Raw genomic sequence first — 11,083 nt, forward strand, 5'->3', positions numbered from 1 at the left:
AAGGTATTTGGGTAGGTTGGCTCTAGATAGGATAGCCAGGAAAAACTCACTGAGAAGACAATTTTTGAGTAAAGACCTTAAGGAGGGGCACCTGGGTGGCTCAATCCATTAAGCATCTGGCTTCCGCTCAGGTCGTGATCTCAGGGTCCTGGGATTGAGCCCTGCATCAGGCTCCCTGCTCAGCAGGGAGTCTGCTTCTCTCTTCCTCTTCCCCAACTTGTGCACTTTCTCTGTCTCAAATAAATAATTAAAATCTTTAACAAACAAACAAAAAGACCATTAGGATGTGAAAGAGTTAGTCGTGTTGGTGTCTGGGAAAAAATTATTCCTGGAAGAGGAAACAGCAAGTATAAAAGCCCAAAGATAGGAGTTTGTCTGATGTATTTGAATAATAACCTGATCTTCAAAGATCTGAAAGTTAAAAAGGCACCAGACCATGTAGAATTATAGGTTATAATAAGCACTTTGGTTTTTATTCTGAGTGAGGTGGGAAGTTAAGAAAGAGTTCTTGAAAGAAACTTGATTAACTTTTTTTGGGGGGAAGAAATATTGAATCACCTTAAACATGAAAGTTTTATTAAAAGAATTTGTACAAAAGGCTCAAGAATTTTCTGTATCCGTAAAACAAAAGTAAAAACAAAAGATGGAAGTGAACTTTATTTTTAGTGGGTTATTTTAAAATAAAATACCTCTCACCACAGCAAAGGACATTGTACATTGGGGAAAGCAACATTATACTTGCCTTAAAGATTATTATGAAATTTAAATGAAATAATGTGTAAAATACTCAGTTGACTTTTAGTAAATAAACAGTAGTAAATACCCAATCTTGTTAACATACCATTATTGAAATTATTTCAATATGTCATTATATAGCAAGAACATTGCCATAGAAATATATACACTCTTTGTAAGAAATGTAAATTTCACTTTCACAATGGAATTAAACTTTATTAATTATTTAATCTAGTTATACACCTTATCCCTTTAAATTTTCAGTCATGTAATTTTAGAATATTTTCTCAATGGTGACTTTAGCCTCATAGCACACCTGGTTCTCTTGAAGGTATATCCTAGGTTTTTTTTTTTAAATATACTTTGCTTTTTAGAGCAATTTTCAATTCACAGTAAAATTGAGTGGAAGGTACAGATCTTTCTTCTATACCACTTGTCCACACATGCACAGGCTCTTCCGTTACCAGTATCCCTCATCGGAGTGGTACATTTTGTTACAACTGATAAACCTACATTGACACATCATTATCACTCAAAGCCCACTGTTTACACTAGGATTCAGTCTTAGTGTTGTATATTTTATGGGTTTGGACAAATGTAATGACATATATCCATTATCATAATAGCATATAAAGTGATATATGACTTTATCACTTTACCACACTTAAAAACCCTCTGTGCTCCACCTGTTCATCTCTTGCTCCCTGCTAACCCCTGACAATCGTTGATCTTTTCACTCCCTCCATACTTTTTCTTTTCCAGAATGTCATATAGTTGAAATTATACAGTACGTAACTTTTTCTTGGTTTCTTTCTCTCCCCCCCCCGATTTTACTTACTTACTTACATATTTTATTTTATTTTATTTTATTTTATTTTATTTTATTTTGAGAGCATGAATTGGGGGTGGGGTAAGGGGAGAGGGACAGAGAATCTCAAGCAAGCTGCATGCTAAGTGTGGAGCCCCATGGGGGGCTTGATCTTACGACCCCAATATCATGATCTGAGCAGAAATCAAGAGTCGGACACTTAACCAACTGAGCCACCCAGTGGTCCTGATTTCTTTCATTTAATAATATGCATTTAAGTTTGTTCCATGTCTTTTTATGGCTTGATAGCTCATTTCTTTTTAGCACTGAATAATATTCCATTGTCTGAATGTACCCCACTTTATTTAGCTATTCACCTATTGAAGGACATCCTGGTTGCTTCGAAGTTTTGGCAATAATGAGTAAGGTGTATAAACATGCAGGTTTTTGTGTAGACATAAGTTTCAATGCCTTGGGTAAATATCAAGGAGCACTATAGCTGGCTGGTATGGTAAGAGTATTTATTTTTGTAAGAAACTGTTAAACTGTCTTCTAAAGTGTCTATCCCATTTTGCATTCCTACCAGCAATGAATACCCATTTCTGTTGCTCCATATTCTCTTATCCATTTGGTATTATCACTGTTTTGGATTTTGTTTATTCTACTAGATATGTAGTGATACCTCATTGCTCTTTTTATTTGTATTTCTCTGATAACATATAATGTGGAGCATCTTTTCATATACTTATTTACCCTCTGTATATCTTCTTTGGTGAAGTGTCTGTAAAGGTATTTGACCCACTTTTTAAGCAGGTTGTTTTTTGTACAGTTGAGTTTTAAGGGTTTTTTGTATATTTTGGATAACAGTCTTTTATCAGCTATGTCATTTGAAAATATTTTCTCTAAGTCTATGGCTTGCTTTTTATTTTCTCAGCAATGTCTTCCACAAAGCGGAAATTTTAAATTCTAATGAAGTCCGGCTTATTAATTCTTTCTTTAATAGGTCATACCTTTGATGTTGTATCCAAAAAAGTCATTGCCAAACCCAGGGTCATCTAGGTTTCCTCTTATGATATCTTCTAAGGGTTTGATAATTTGTGTCTTACATTTAGGTCTGTGATCCATTTGGAGTTAATTTTTGTGAAGGGCGTAAGGTCTGTCTACATCTTTTTTTTTTTTTTTTCCCATGGGGATGTCTGCTTGTCCCACACATTATTTTTTGAAAAGACTATCTTTTCTTTGTTGTATTTCTTTTGCTCTTTTGTCAAAGATCACGTGACTATATTTACAAGAAGCCTTTTTCTAGGCTTTCTATTCTGTTGCATTGATTTGTCTATTCTTTTGTCAATACCATTCTGTCTGGATTACTGTAGCTTTATAGTAAGTCTTGAAGACACAGAGCGCCAGAACTCCAACTTTGCTCTTCTTTTGGGTAATCTTAGGTACTTTTAAATATTAAAATGTGGGCAGGGAATCTAGTCTCTAGCACTAAAAATATATATGATAAATCAGGAATACAGTATCATATTGTCTTTGAAATTTGCCATCCCATTGTAATTTGTGGGTCCAAGACAGAGAATATAATAAGCTTTTCTATTTTGAATACATGAAATTATGCTAAATTTTCTGTGTTCTTGGAGATGGTAAGAGGGGAATGATAACAATAATAAAAGTGTGTGTGTCAGTGTGTTAAGCTATTTGGGCATTAAACAATCTCTGCATTTATTGAATGCCCATACAATGCATGGGCTATACTGCAGCCAATTTCACAAGAAACATTTCAGGTTTAGTTGGAATAAATGGGAGTCAGTGGACTCACTTCTAGAATATCACAGTAGCAGTTTTCTTGTACAGAGTTCTAACTAGTGGTACCCAAGTCATCCTGGATCAGTGGTTTTGAAAAGGTGGCTGCTCACTTTCTAAAGGTGTGCACTTGACCTGGATTTTATTTTAAAGTGTTTTACTTTTCAAACATTCTGATTGAGTTACTTACTTTCTAGAAACAAATGAAGTAAGGGAAGTCTATTTTCATTAGCCTTTATGTGACATAAAATATGATAAGGACTACTTGTGTTATCTGTTCTCTAATGCGGAAGGACGTTTTCTGACAGCTAGTTTAAGTCGAAAGTGACAAGAGGGCTTTACCTCTTGGTCTCTTATCTCGTACCAGATAAGAAATATCTTTAGTTATGCAGGGGTCCAGCAGTTTCTTGCAAAAAGATCTGAGATAAACAACATTCTCTTGCTATAAGCCTAAAAAGATTTTTAAAAAGTTATTTTTCCAGTTCAAAAATACTAAAAAGAAAGCAAATGAGATTATTAGATACAAGAGAACATTCCATAAAATCACATTTGTCAATAGAGTCTAGCATTTCAAATATTAATTGTGTTTATTCTCATTAATTCAAAATGAGCAGCCCTATAAGGAAAGCCCCATTCTTGTGTCCACAGAATCCACGGTTCAGTTGAGCAGAGCTCTAATGTTAACAAAAGTTGGCATCTTGTGAAATTCTATTGCTCTACTTCCTTTTTGAAGAGTTTGAGGTTTTATTCCATGTGACCACTTCAGATTGTGAACTTTTAGTAAGGCACTTTCTTTACACCCTAACAACAACAACAGCAACAACAACAAGAACAAAACTTTGAGACATATGCAGTTATGTAACTGAACATGTTTTTCTCCTTTCACTTTGATTATCAAGGAGCTTAAACACAAAAACGAAGCCTCGGTTTTTTTAATACCTGTTATGGCTTATATACTAGAATTTATTTTTTTGAGTCTCAACTTTTTCTTCTAATAGTTTTTTTGGTTTTGATAATTCAATTTTATATCTATATCCTTGTGTGTTAGCTGTCCTGCATTTTTGTGAGTAAAGGTTGTGTATACATGGATGAATAAATGTTGCTTACCAAAACTTTCTAACTGCTTTAGAAACTTTTAAAGGTTTACCACTCTTTGCCAATAAGTCCATTACAGACAATTGCACTCACTGGAGACAGACTAATAATCAGTCAGAATTCAGAACAAAAAGTTAAGTTAGGGGAGGGGACTATGCCAAGTCAAGTGAAGGTTATCAGTACTTCAAAAGCAGCTTACAAGAAGTTATAACTTGATATTACCAGTCGTTTATGAGGGTTTTTTTTAGAATTAATTTTTCTAGTAAACTAGTGCTTGATAAGGCACGTAATAATAATTTACTATAGGCTGGCTCACAGAAATATACAACCTCTCATATATCCTTTGAATTTTTTACAGTAAAGGAATACCTTTATAAATGCCTTTCCATCTTCGATTTTTAAAAATGAATATTACTTTAATATCCAAATTTGTATATAGTTTTAATAATTTCAAAAAATAGTAATTCTGCTTTCCCTTATAAAAAACATTTTCCACAAATCTATGAAAGAGAACCCTATTTGAATATTGTATCCAGCTTAAAATCATGCATTTCACAGGATGCCTGGGTGTCTGATTCTTGATTTCAGCTCACGTCATGATCTCAGGGTTGTGAGATGAAGCCCCTCATTGGGCTCTGCACTCAGCAGGGAGTCTGCTTGGAGATTCTCTCCTCCTCTCCCTCTACCCCGACCCCCACTTGCTCTCTCGTGTTCTCTCTCTCTAAAATAAATAAATGAATCTTTAATAAAATAAAATAAAATCATACATTTCTGGAAATGAGAAAAGGCTAGAGACTATTTAACATGATTAGATAGGTGGGAAATTGTTTTTAAGCTAATAATCCAAAAACTTGGCATTATTTTTTCTGAAAAGATAAGTCAAAAGGGTAAATTAATAAGCCTCTTTAAATACAAAAAAGAGCTATTTTATAAGGTAATGTTCCCTTCCTCACCTGTTCTTCATCTTCCCAGGTTTGGACTGAAGGAAGAAATGGACTGTGTTTGTTGTTAGGGAAGGGCAAACATAGGGGAAATGTCTTTTACGGTACGGTACATCAAATACTGACATATTTTGCCAAGGGTTGTTAGTTTGTTGTGAATTCTTGATCCCTACGGAATCACTAAGTTTTGATAGACAACTATGTGATTTGAATGATTTAGATAATGGTGCTTGATACTAAATCCCTAGAAGAGATGAAAGTTGTGATGTTTTTCTAATTTATGGTTCAGTGATTTTATTAAAACAGACATAGCATACTCAAAGAGGTATAGTTACTTCTCTGGAAATTAAGCATACAGACAGATGATGTTTCTAAAATTGTATTTATTACAAACAGTCATCTAGTATCTTTGTTTGAAAAAATTATATTTGGAAAAAAATTATATTTGGCTCCAGCAGCTTCCTATACCATACTGCACATGCATCTCTTGAGGTATTCAGCATGTTGCATTGGGTTATATATTTATTTCACTAAATAGTAACTTTTTTGACAGCTAAGATCATGGTGAAAATTATTTGCATTCCCGGAACTAGCACATGCTTCATATGATGGCTACAAACTAAGATGTAGATGAATGGAGAAAGGAAGAAAGCAAAAGGAAAGAAGAGGATATTCACTTTTTGGCTCCTGTCTTAAAAGCTGATCCTGTCATTCTGGCTTACAGCTACAAGGTGGCAGAGAGTATGCCTCCACCAAGAAATTCACTCATTCACTCTTTCATTTATTCAGTCATCTTACAGTTAGGAGCTTTACTTTTCTTTCCTCCAGAGCCATGATTTTTCTGGAGTCTCGATGACTCGGAAAGACAGTAAATAATCTGAAAACCATCTCACGCAATGCGTATTTTTTTGATTGAAAAACTGAAATCTTAACAAGGTGAAAGTTTGTTGTTGTTGTTTTGTTTTTAAGGTGAAAGTATAGTGATTCCAAAACGAAGCACCCTCTGACAAACTCTTGCATTCTTGCTTTTTAGTTTCCAAAAAACTTTTCTTTCTCTGAGAGCCCTAATTTCAAGGTTAATCTAAAGAAATTGCTCCAGGGGCGCCTGGGTGGCTCAGTCGTTAAGCGTCTGCCTTCGGCTCAGGGCGTGATCCCGGCGTTATGGGATCGAGCCCCACATCAGGCTCCTCCGCTATGCGCCTGCTTCTTCCTCTCCCACTCCCCCTGCTTGTGTTCCCTCTCTCGCTGGCTGTCTCTATCTCTGTCAAATAAATAAATAAAAGAAATCTTAAAAAAAAAAAAAGACTTCGTATGTTAAGATTTAAAAAAAAGAAAAGAAATTGCTCCAATTTAGCTGACAATATTCCTGCACTTTCAGTGTTCCTCTGCTCTAATATTCATGTAAATATTCTCATGGTGAGGAGGCAAAAAAATCTATTGTTATAAAGATAGAGATCATTCATTGTGACCCCACAAGATATCACTTCAGGTATATTACTTCTTTTTTCTTTTGCTTTTAAATTTGATTTAACATGTACATTCACTCTTTGAAGATGAGGAAACTAAAGAATTTGCTCAACGTTACACATGAAATTGTGGGAAGAAGTAGGGATTGGAAGCTAGTTTAGAGTTCTCCTATGTTTGGGCTCATTCATCAGAACGTATGTACTCATATAGGATTTTTTAAAATTTATGTTTGCCTATGTCACAGATTTCATTTCCATTTTAATTCACAGTCAATGTTGAGATGACCCAGTTGAGGGAATATCTATTAGAGTTCTGATCACAATGAATTGTAATTGTTCATTTACTTGTCTGTTTAATTAAAAAACAGATGAAGGGCACCTGGGTGGCTCAGTTGGTTAAGTATCGGACTCTTGGTTTTGGCTCAGGTCATGATCTCAGGGTCATGAGATTGAACCCCATGTCGAACTCCATACTGAGCATGGAGCCTGCTTATGATTCTCTCTTTCTCTCTCCCCTCCTCCCCCTCTCTCTCTTTCTAAAATAAATAAGTAAAATCTTTTTAAAAATTGAGTTCTTTGAGGGCAAAGATGGGTGTTCGTTGTAGTTGTTCTTGCAGGAGTACTGTTTGTTACAAACCTTACTTTCTTCTTTGAATTTCAGTTTTGTTTACCTGTCAGTATGCTTTGTATTTTAGGGGAGTATGAGACAGAGAGGGAATCAGTCAGGATGACTCAATTCTTCTGTCGGTAGTTGAGTTAGGAGTGTGAATGTGATACAATGCAAAATGAGAGAAAGTCTGTTGGGAGCTTGCTGCAAGTTTTTCTTGCCTAAAGTAAGGAAAGGGTTCGTGTTCTTCTGCAATTGCATATTTCACTGTGAGAATAAGATCACTGGAGCTGTTTCAGCCATTTTAAAGATAAAAACCAAAATAATGAGAACGGCAGAGCAGAAAGATGGAAGAATTTGACTACATTGTAGTTTTCTGAATAATAACCTTTGAAGTTTCTTAGTCCCTTCCGTTGGGATCGATGATTTAATTAGAACAATTACCTTATCTGCCATTTGTTCACCTCAGTTTATGATAGATTTGTCAATGCGGTCAAATGCGGGCACAGTTGTGACAGAGAAGATTCCTTCCCTAACTGGCAAACACCCAGGGACTTCTATAGCATTTAGAGAAGAGCCAGATGCCGCTCACTGCGGGCAGATTCAGCTGCTCCATACAGGCTCAGAACACTTAAAAAAGAAAAAAACCCCTCATTCACCCATGTTAGGCTATGACAGTGACACAAAAATCTCTGGCATGCTGGTAAAAAGTTAACAACTGGTTTCCCTGAAACAGAACAAACCAGTGCATATATATAAACGTATTGTATGTTTTACAGATATAAAGGATGCGTAGCACACAGTTTACAAATAATAATAAAGTACACAATAATCTTTATTGTAGGTTCCCTATAGCCAATTGAGAATCAATCAATACTGCTTTGTGTGGTTTTTGCCAAATCTAGATATCTACAGACAAGTTGTAGTTGCACCTGATGGATGCTTGTATTTCACATTACTGTTTGTTGATATTTTTATTTGTGTTAAGAATAAGACAAAATGAAACTGTAAACACATGTTGGAATTTCACTCAATTGTCAATGACATGACTAACTTCTTTGCTGAATCAGATCGTTGTTTTTAAATCCTGGGAGAATATTTCCTAATATTTGTCTATTCCCAGTATAACAGATACAGCCGTCATATACTTTGTTTACCCTGCTGTATCAAGCCTTGATGTTTAATGTTTGCCAATGACTGCGGTATAAATATTCTTACAACGGCTGACTTTAACTTACTGACATTGTGTCAAAGAACATAGAACTAGGAAGAGGTGTGCAGTGGCCCAATACAAATTTTTTCCATATAGAAATGAGAGAGATGGATAATATCAACAGCAAAGATAATTGTGAGAAATACTAAAATAATTGGGAAGTGACGAGGTTTGAGTATTTAATACATGCAAAATTTACTGAATTGTAAATTTATGTAATTTAATTTTTAATAATAGCTGTGTTTAACAACCAGCTTGGAAAATTCCTGAAAATCAATCAGAATTCAGAATCTGGCATGAGCCAGCTCAAGCTCACTACTATGCTCTGTGGTTCATCACAGAAACAAGTAACTTGTTTGCCTCATTTAGTGGATCTAGTTTTGAGTAACGGATGATTTAGAACCTCCCATTTCAATCAGATGTGGTTTTTTTAGGCAAATAATTCTACTGGCAGATTGTTTTTTTCTTTCTGCTCTCAAGAGTTAAAGCCAGTACTGACGAGATATAGTAGTTGAGGACCCAAATCTAATTATCTTAAGCTGCTCATGAATGCCATATCCCCAAATTTACATAATAGACTTAAATATTATAACTTTTTTTTTTTTTTAAGATTTTATTTATTTATTCGACAGAGAGAGACAGCCAGCGAGAGAGGGAACACAAGCAGGGGGAGTGGGAGAGGAAGAAGCAGGCTCATAGTGGAGGAGCCTGATGTGGGGCTCGATCCCCGAACGCCGGGATCACGCCCTGAGCCGAAGGCAGACGCTTAACCGCTGTGCCACCCAGGCGTCCCAAATATTATAACTTCTGTTATAAGTAACAACTGAACTTTCCTTCAAAGAATAGATGTCAATCAAAGCCTGGGAATTTGGCATTTATTTTTTTATGGGTCAAAAATTGGCAAGTTGTTTGTGTGTGATATTCAAATAAACTAGTTTTATTTAAATTATGTTAACATAAGCCTGAAACTTCATATAATTTTTACAGTTTTTATTTACAAATCAACTCAGGCCTTTTTGTTAAAGCGGGTAAGTATGTTAGGGTGATTTTCTTTCTACTCAGTGGCCATAAATTTAGTGATTCAAGACTAATATAGCCTTGACTTTTCAGGTTTATTTAAATCAGAAAGGGAACCCAATTAAGGGGTTGAAAAGTGATATCAACACTTTTACAATACTATCTTATAATTTATATTCTCCCAATTTATGTTCAGAAAGAACAGCTCATTATGTTTCTATTACTGTAGAGAATTTCTGATATTTACAAAACATTCCTTTTTGGAGATGTTTTCTCAGTCATGATTGTATGCATGATTGCTTTCTTTTGTTTTATGTTAAGTCAATGGAAGGAAAGGAAACTACAGAAATAAGCTCTCCTTTAAATTTCATATTAAATGAAAGATGATTTGGTTTTAACTTGAACAACCAGTTGATATAAAAGAAAGAATACATAAATTTGGTATTAGATCAAACAATACCTAATTCTGCTCCAAGGGCTTGAAAAACACATGTGAATTAGGTGAAATGTCATTGAAATTGAGATATCTCTTATCTTAGTCGGGTCAGGAAACAAAGAAATAATTCTTTTTCCATAGCTCCAGACTGGAATCTAGCTGAATTTTGCCCATTCTGCCCTACTGACTTGTGTTTACAGGTACATTACAGATGAATGCATGAGTAACTTGCTATATGAAATGTTAAATAGGATTTAAAAATTTATCCCTATTGCTATAGACATGATACTATTAATCTTGGGCAATTCGGGACAGTGTCTACGCAATTCAAGCATAATCTTTTCTATTATCTAATAAGGCACATAATTGAGAAAAAATAGATCTATAATGCTTACCTCTCTTTTTAAACCCAACCTTTCATTTTTTGGTATTTACAAAGATTTTACTTAAAAATTATCTTCATATTAATTTTGTATATGTTTACTTACTGTCTTTATAAACATATAAAATATGATCTTTTTTAAGCATTTTTCTATATCTCTGTACTAAAACATTATGAAATGGTTATATTTCACAAGTATAATTTGTCAATATCTCATTTGAGAAATTTTAAATATAAGCTGTAAGATTCTGAAGTTCTGTTTTCAAGTACTTCTAATAATTATTAATCATAAGACAAAAGGGCAGTGAATAATTAAAATGCTGATTTTTAAAAGAGCTATACTAATTTTAAATTCTTTTCCACCAAAATAATTTTTCCAGAATATGTCTTGATTGAAAGAATATATATCCTGGATGTATTTTCACTTGTCAGACCTGTGCATGAAGTTTTTGATAATTTCTAAGGCATTTAAAAAGAAAATTTTATTTACCAACACTGGTTATTTGCCACATAATGAAACAGTGAAATTTGCTACGCTGGAGAATCATTCACACATTCAGTGTAAAGAAGGAAGATATTT

The sequence above is a fragment of the Ursus maritimus genome, unplaced genomic scaffold, assembly GCF_017311325.1.
Source record: "Ursus maritimus isolate PB19 unplaced genomic scaffold, ASM1731132v1 scaffold_21, whole genome shotgun sequence".
Taxonomy (NCBI): domain Eukaryota; kingdom Metazoa; phylum Chordata; class Mammalia; order Carnivora; family Ursidae; genus Ursus; species Ursus maritimus.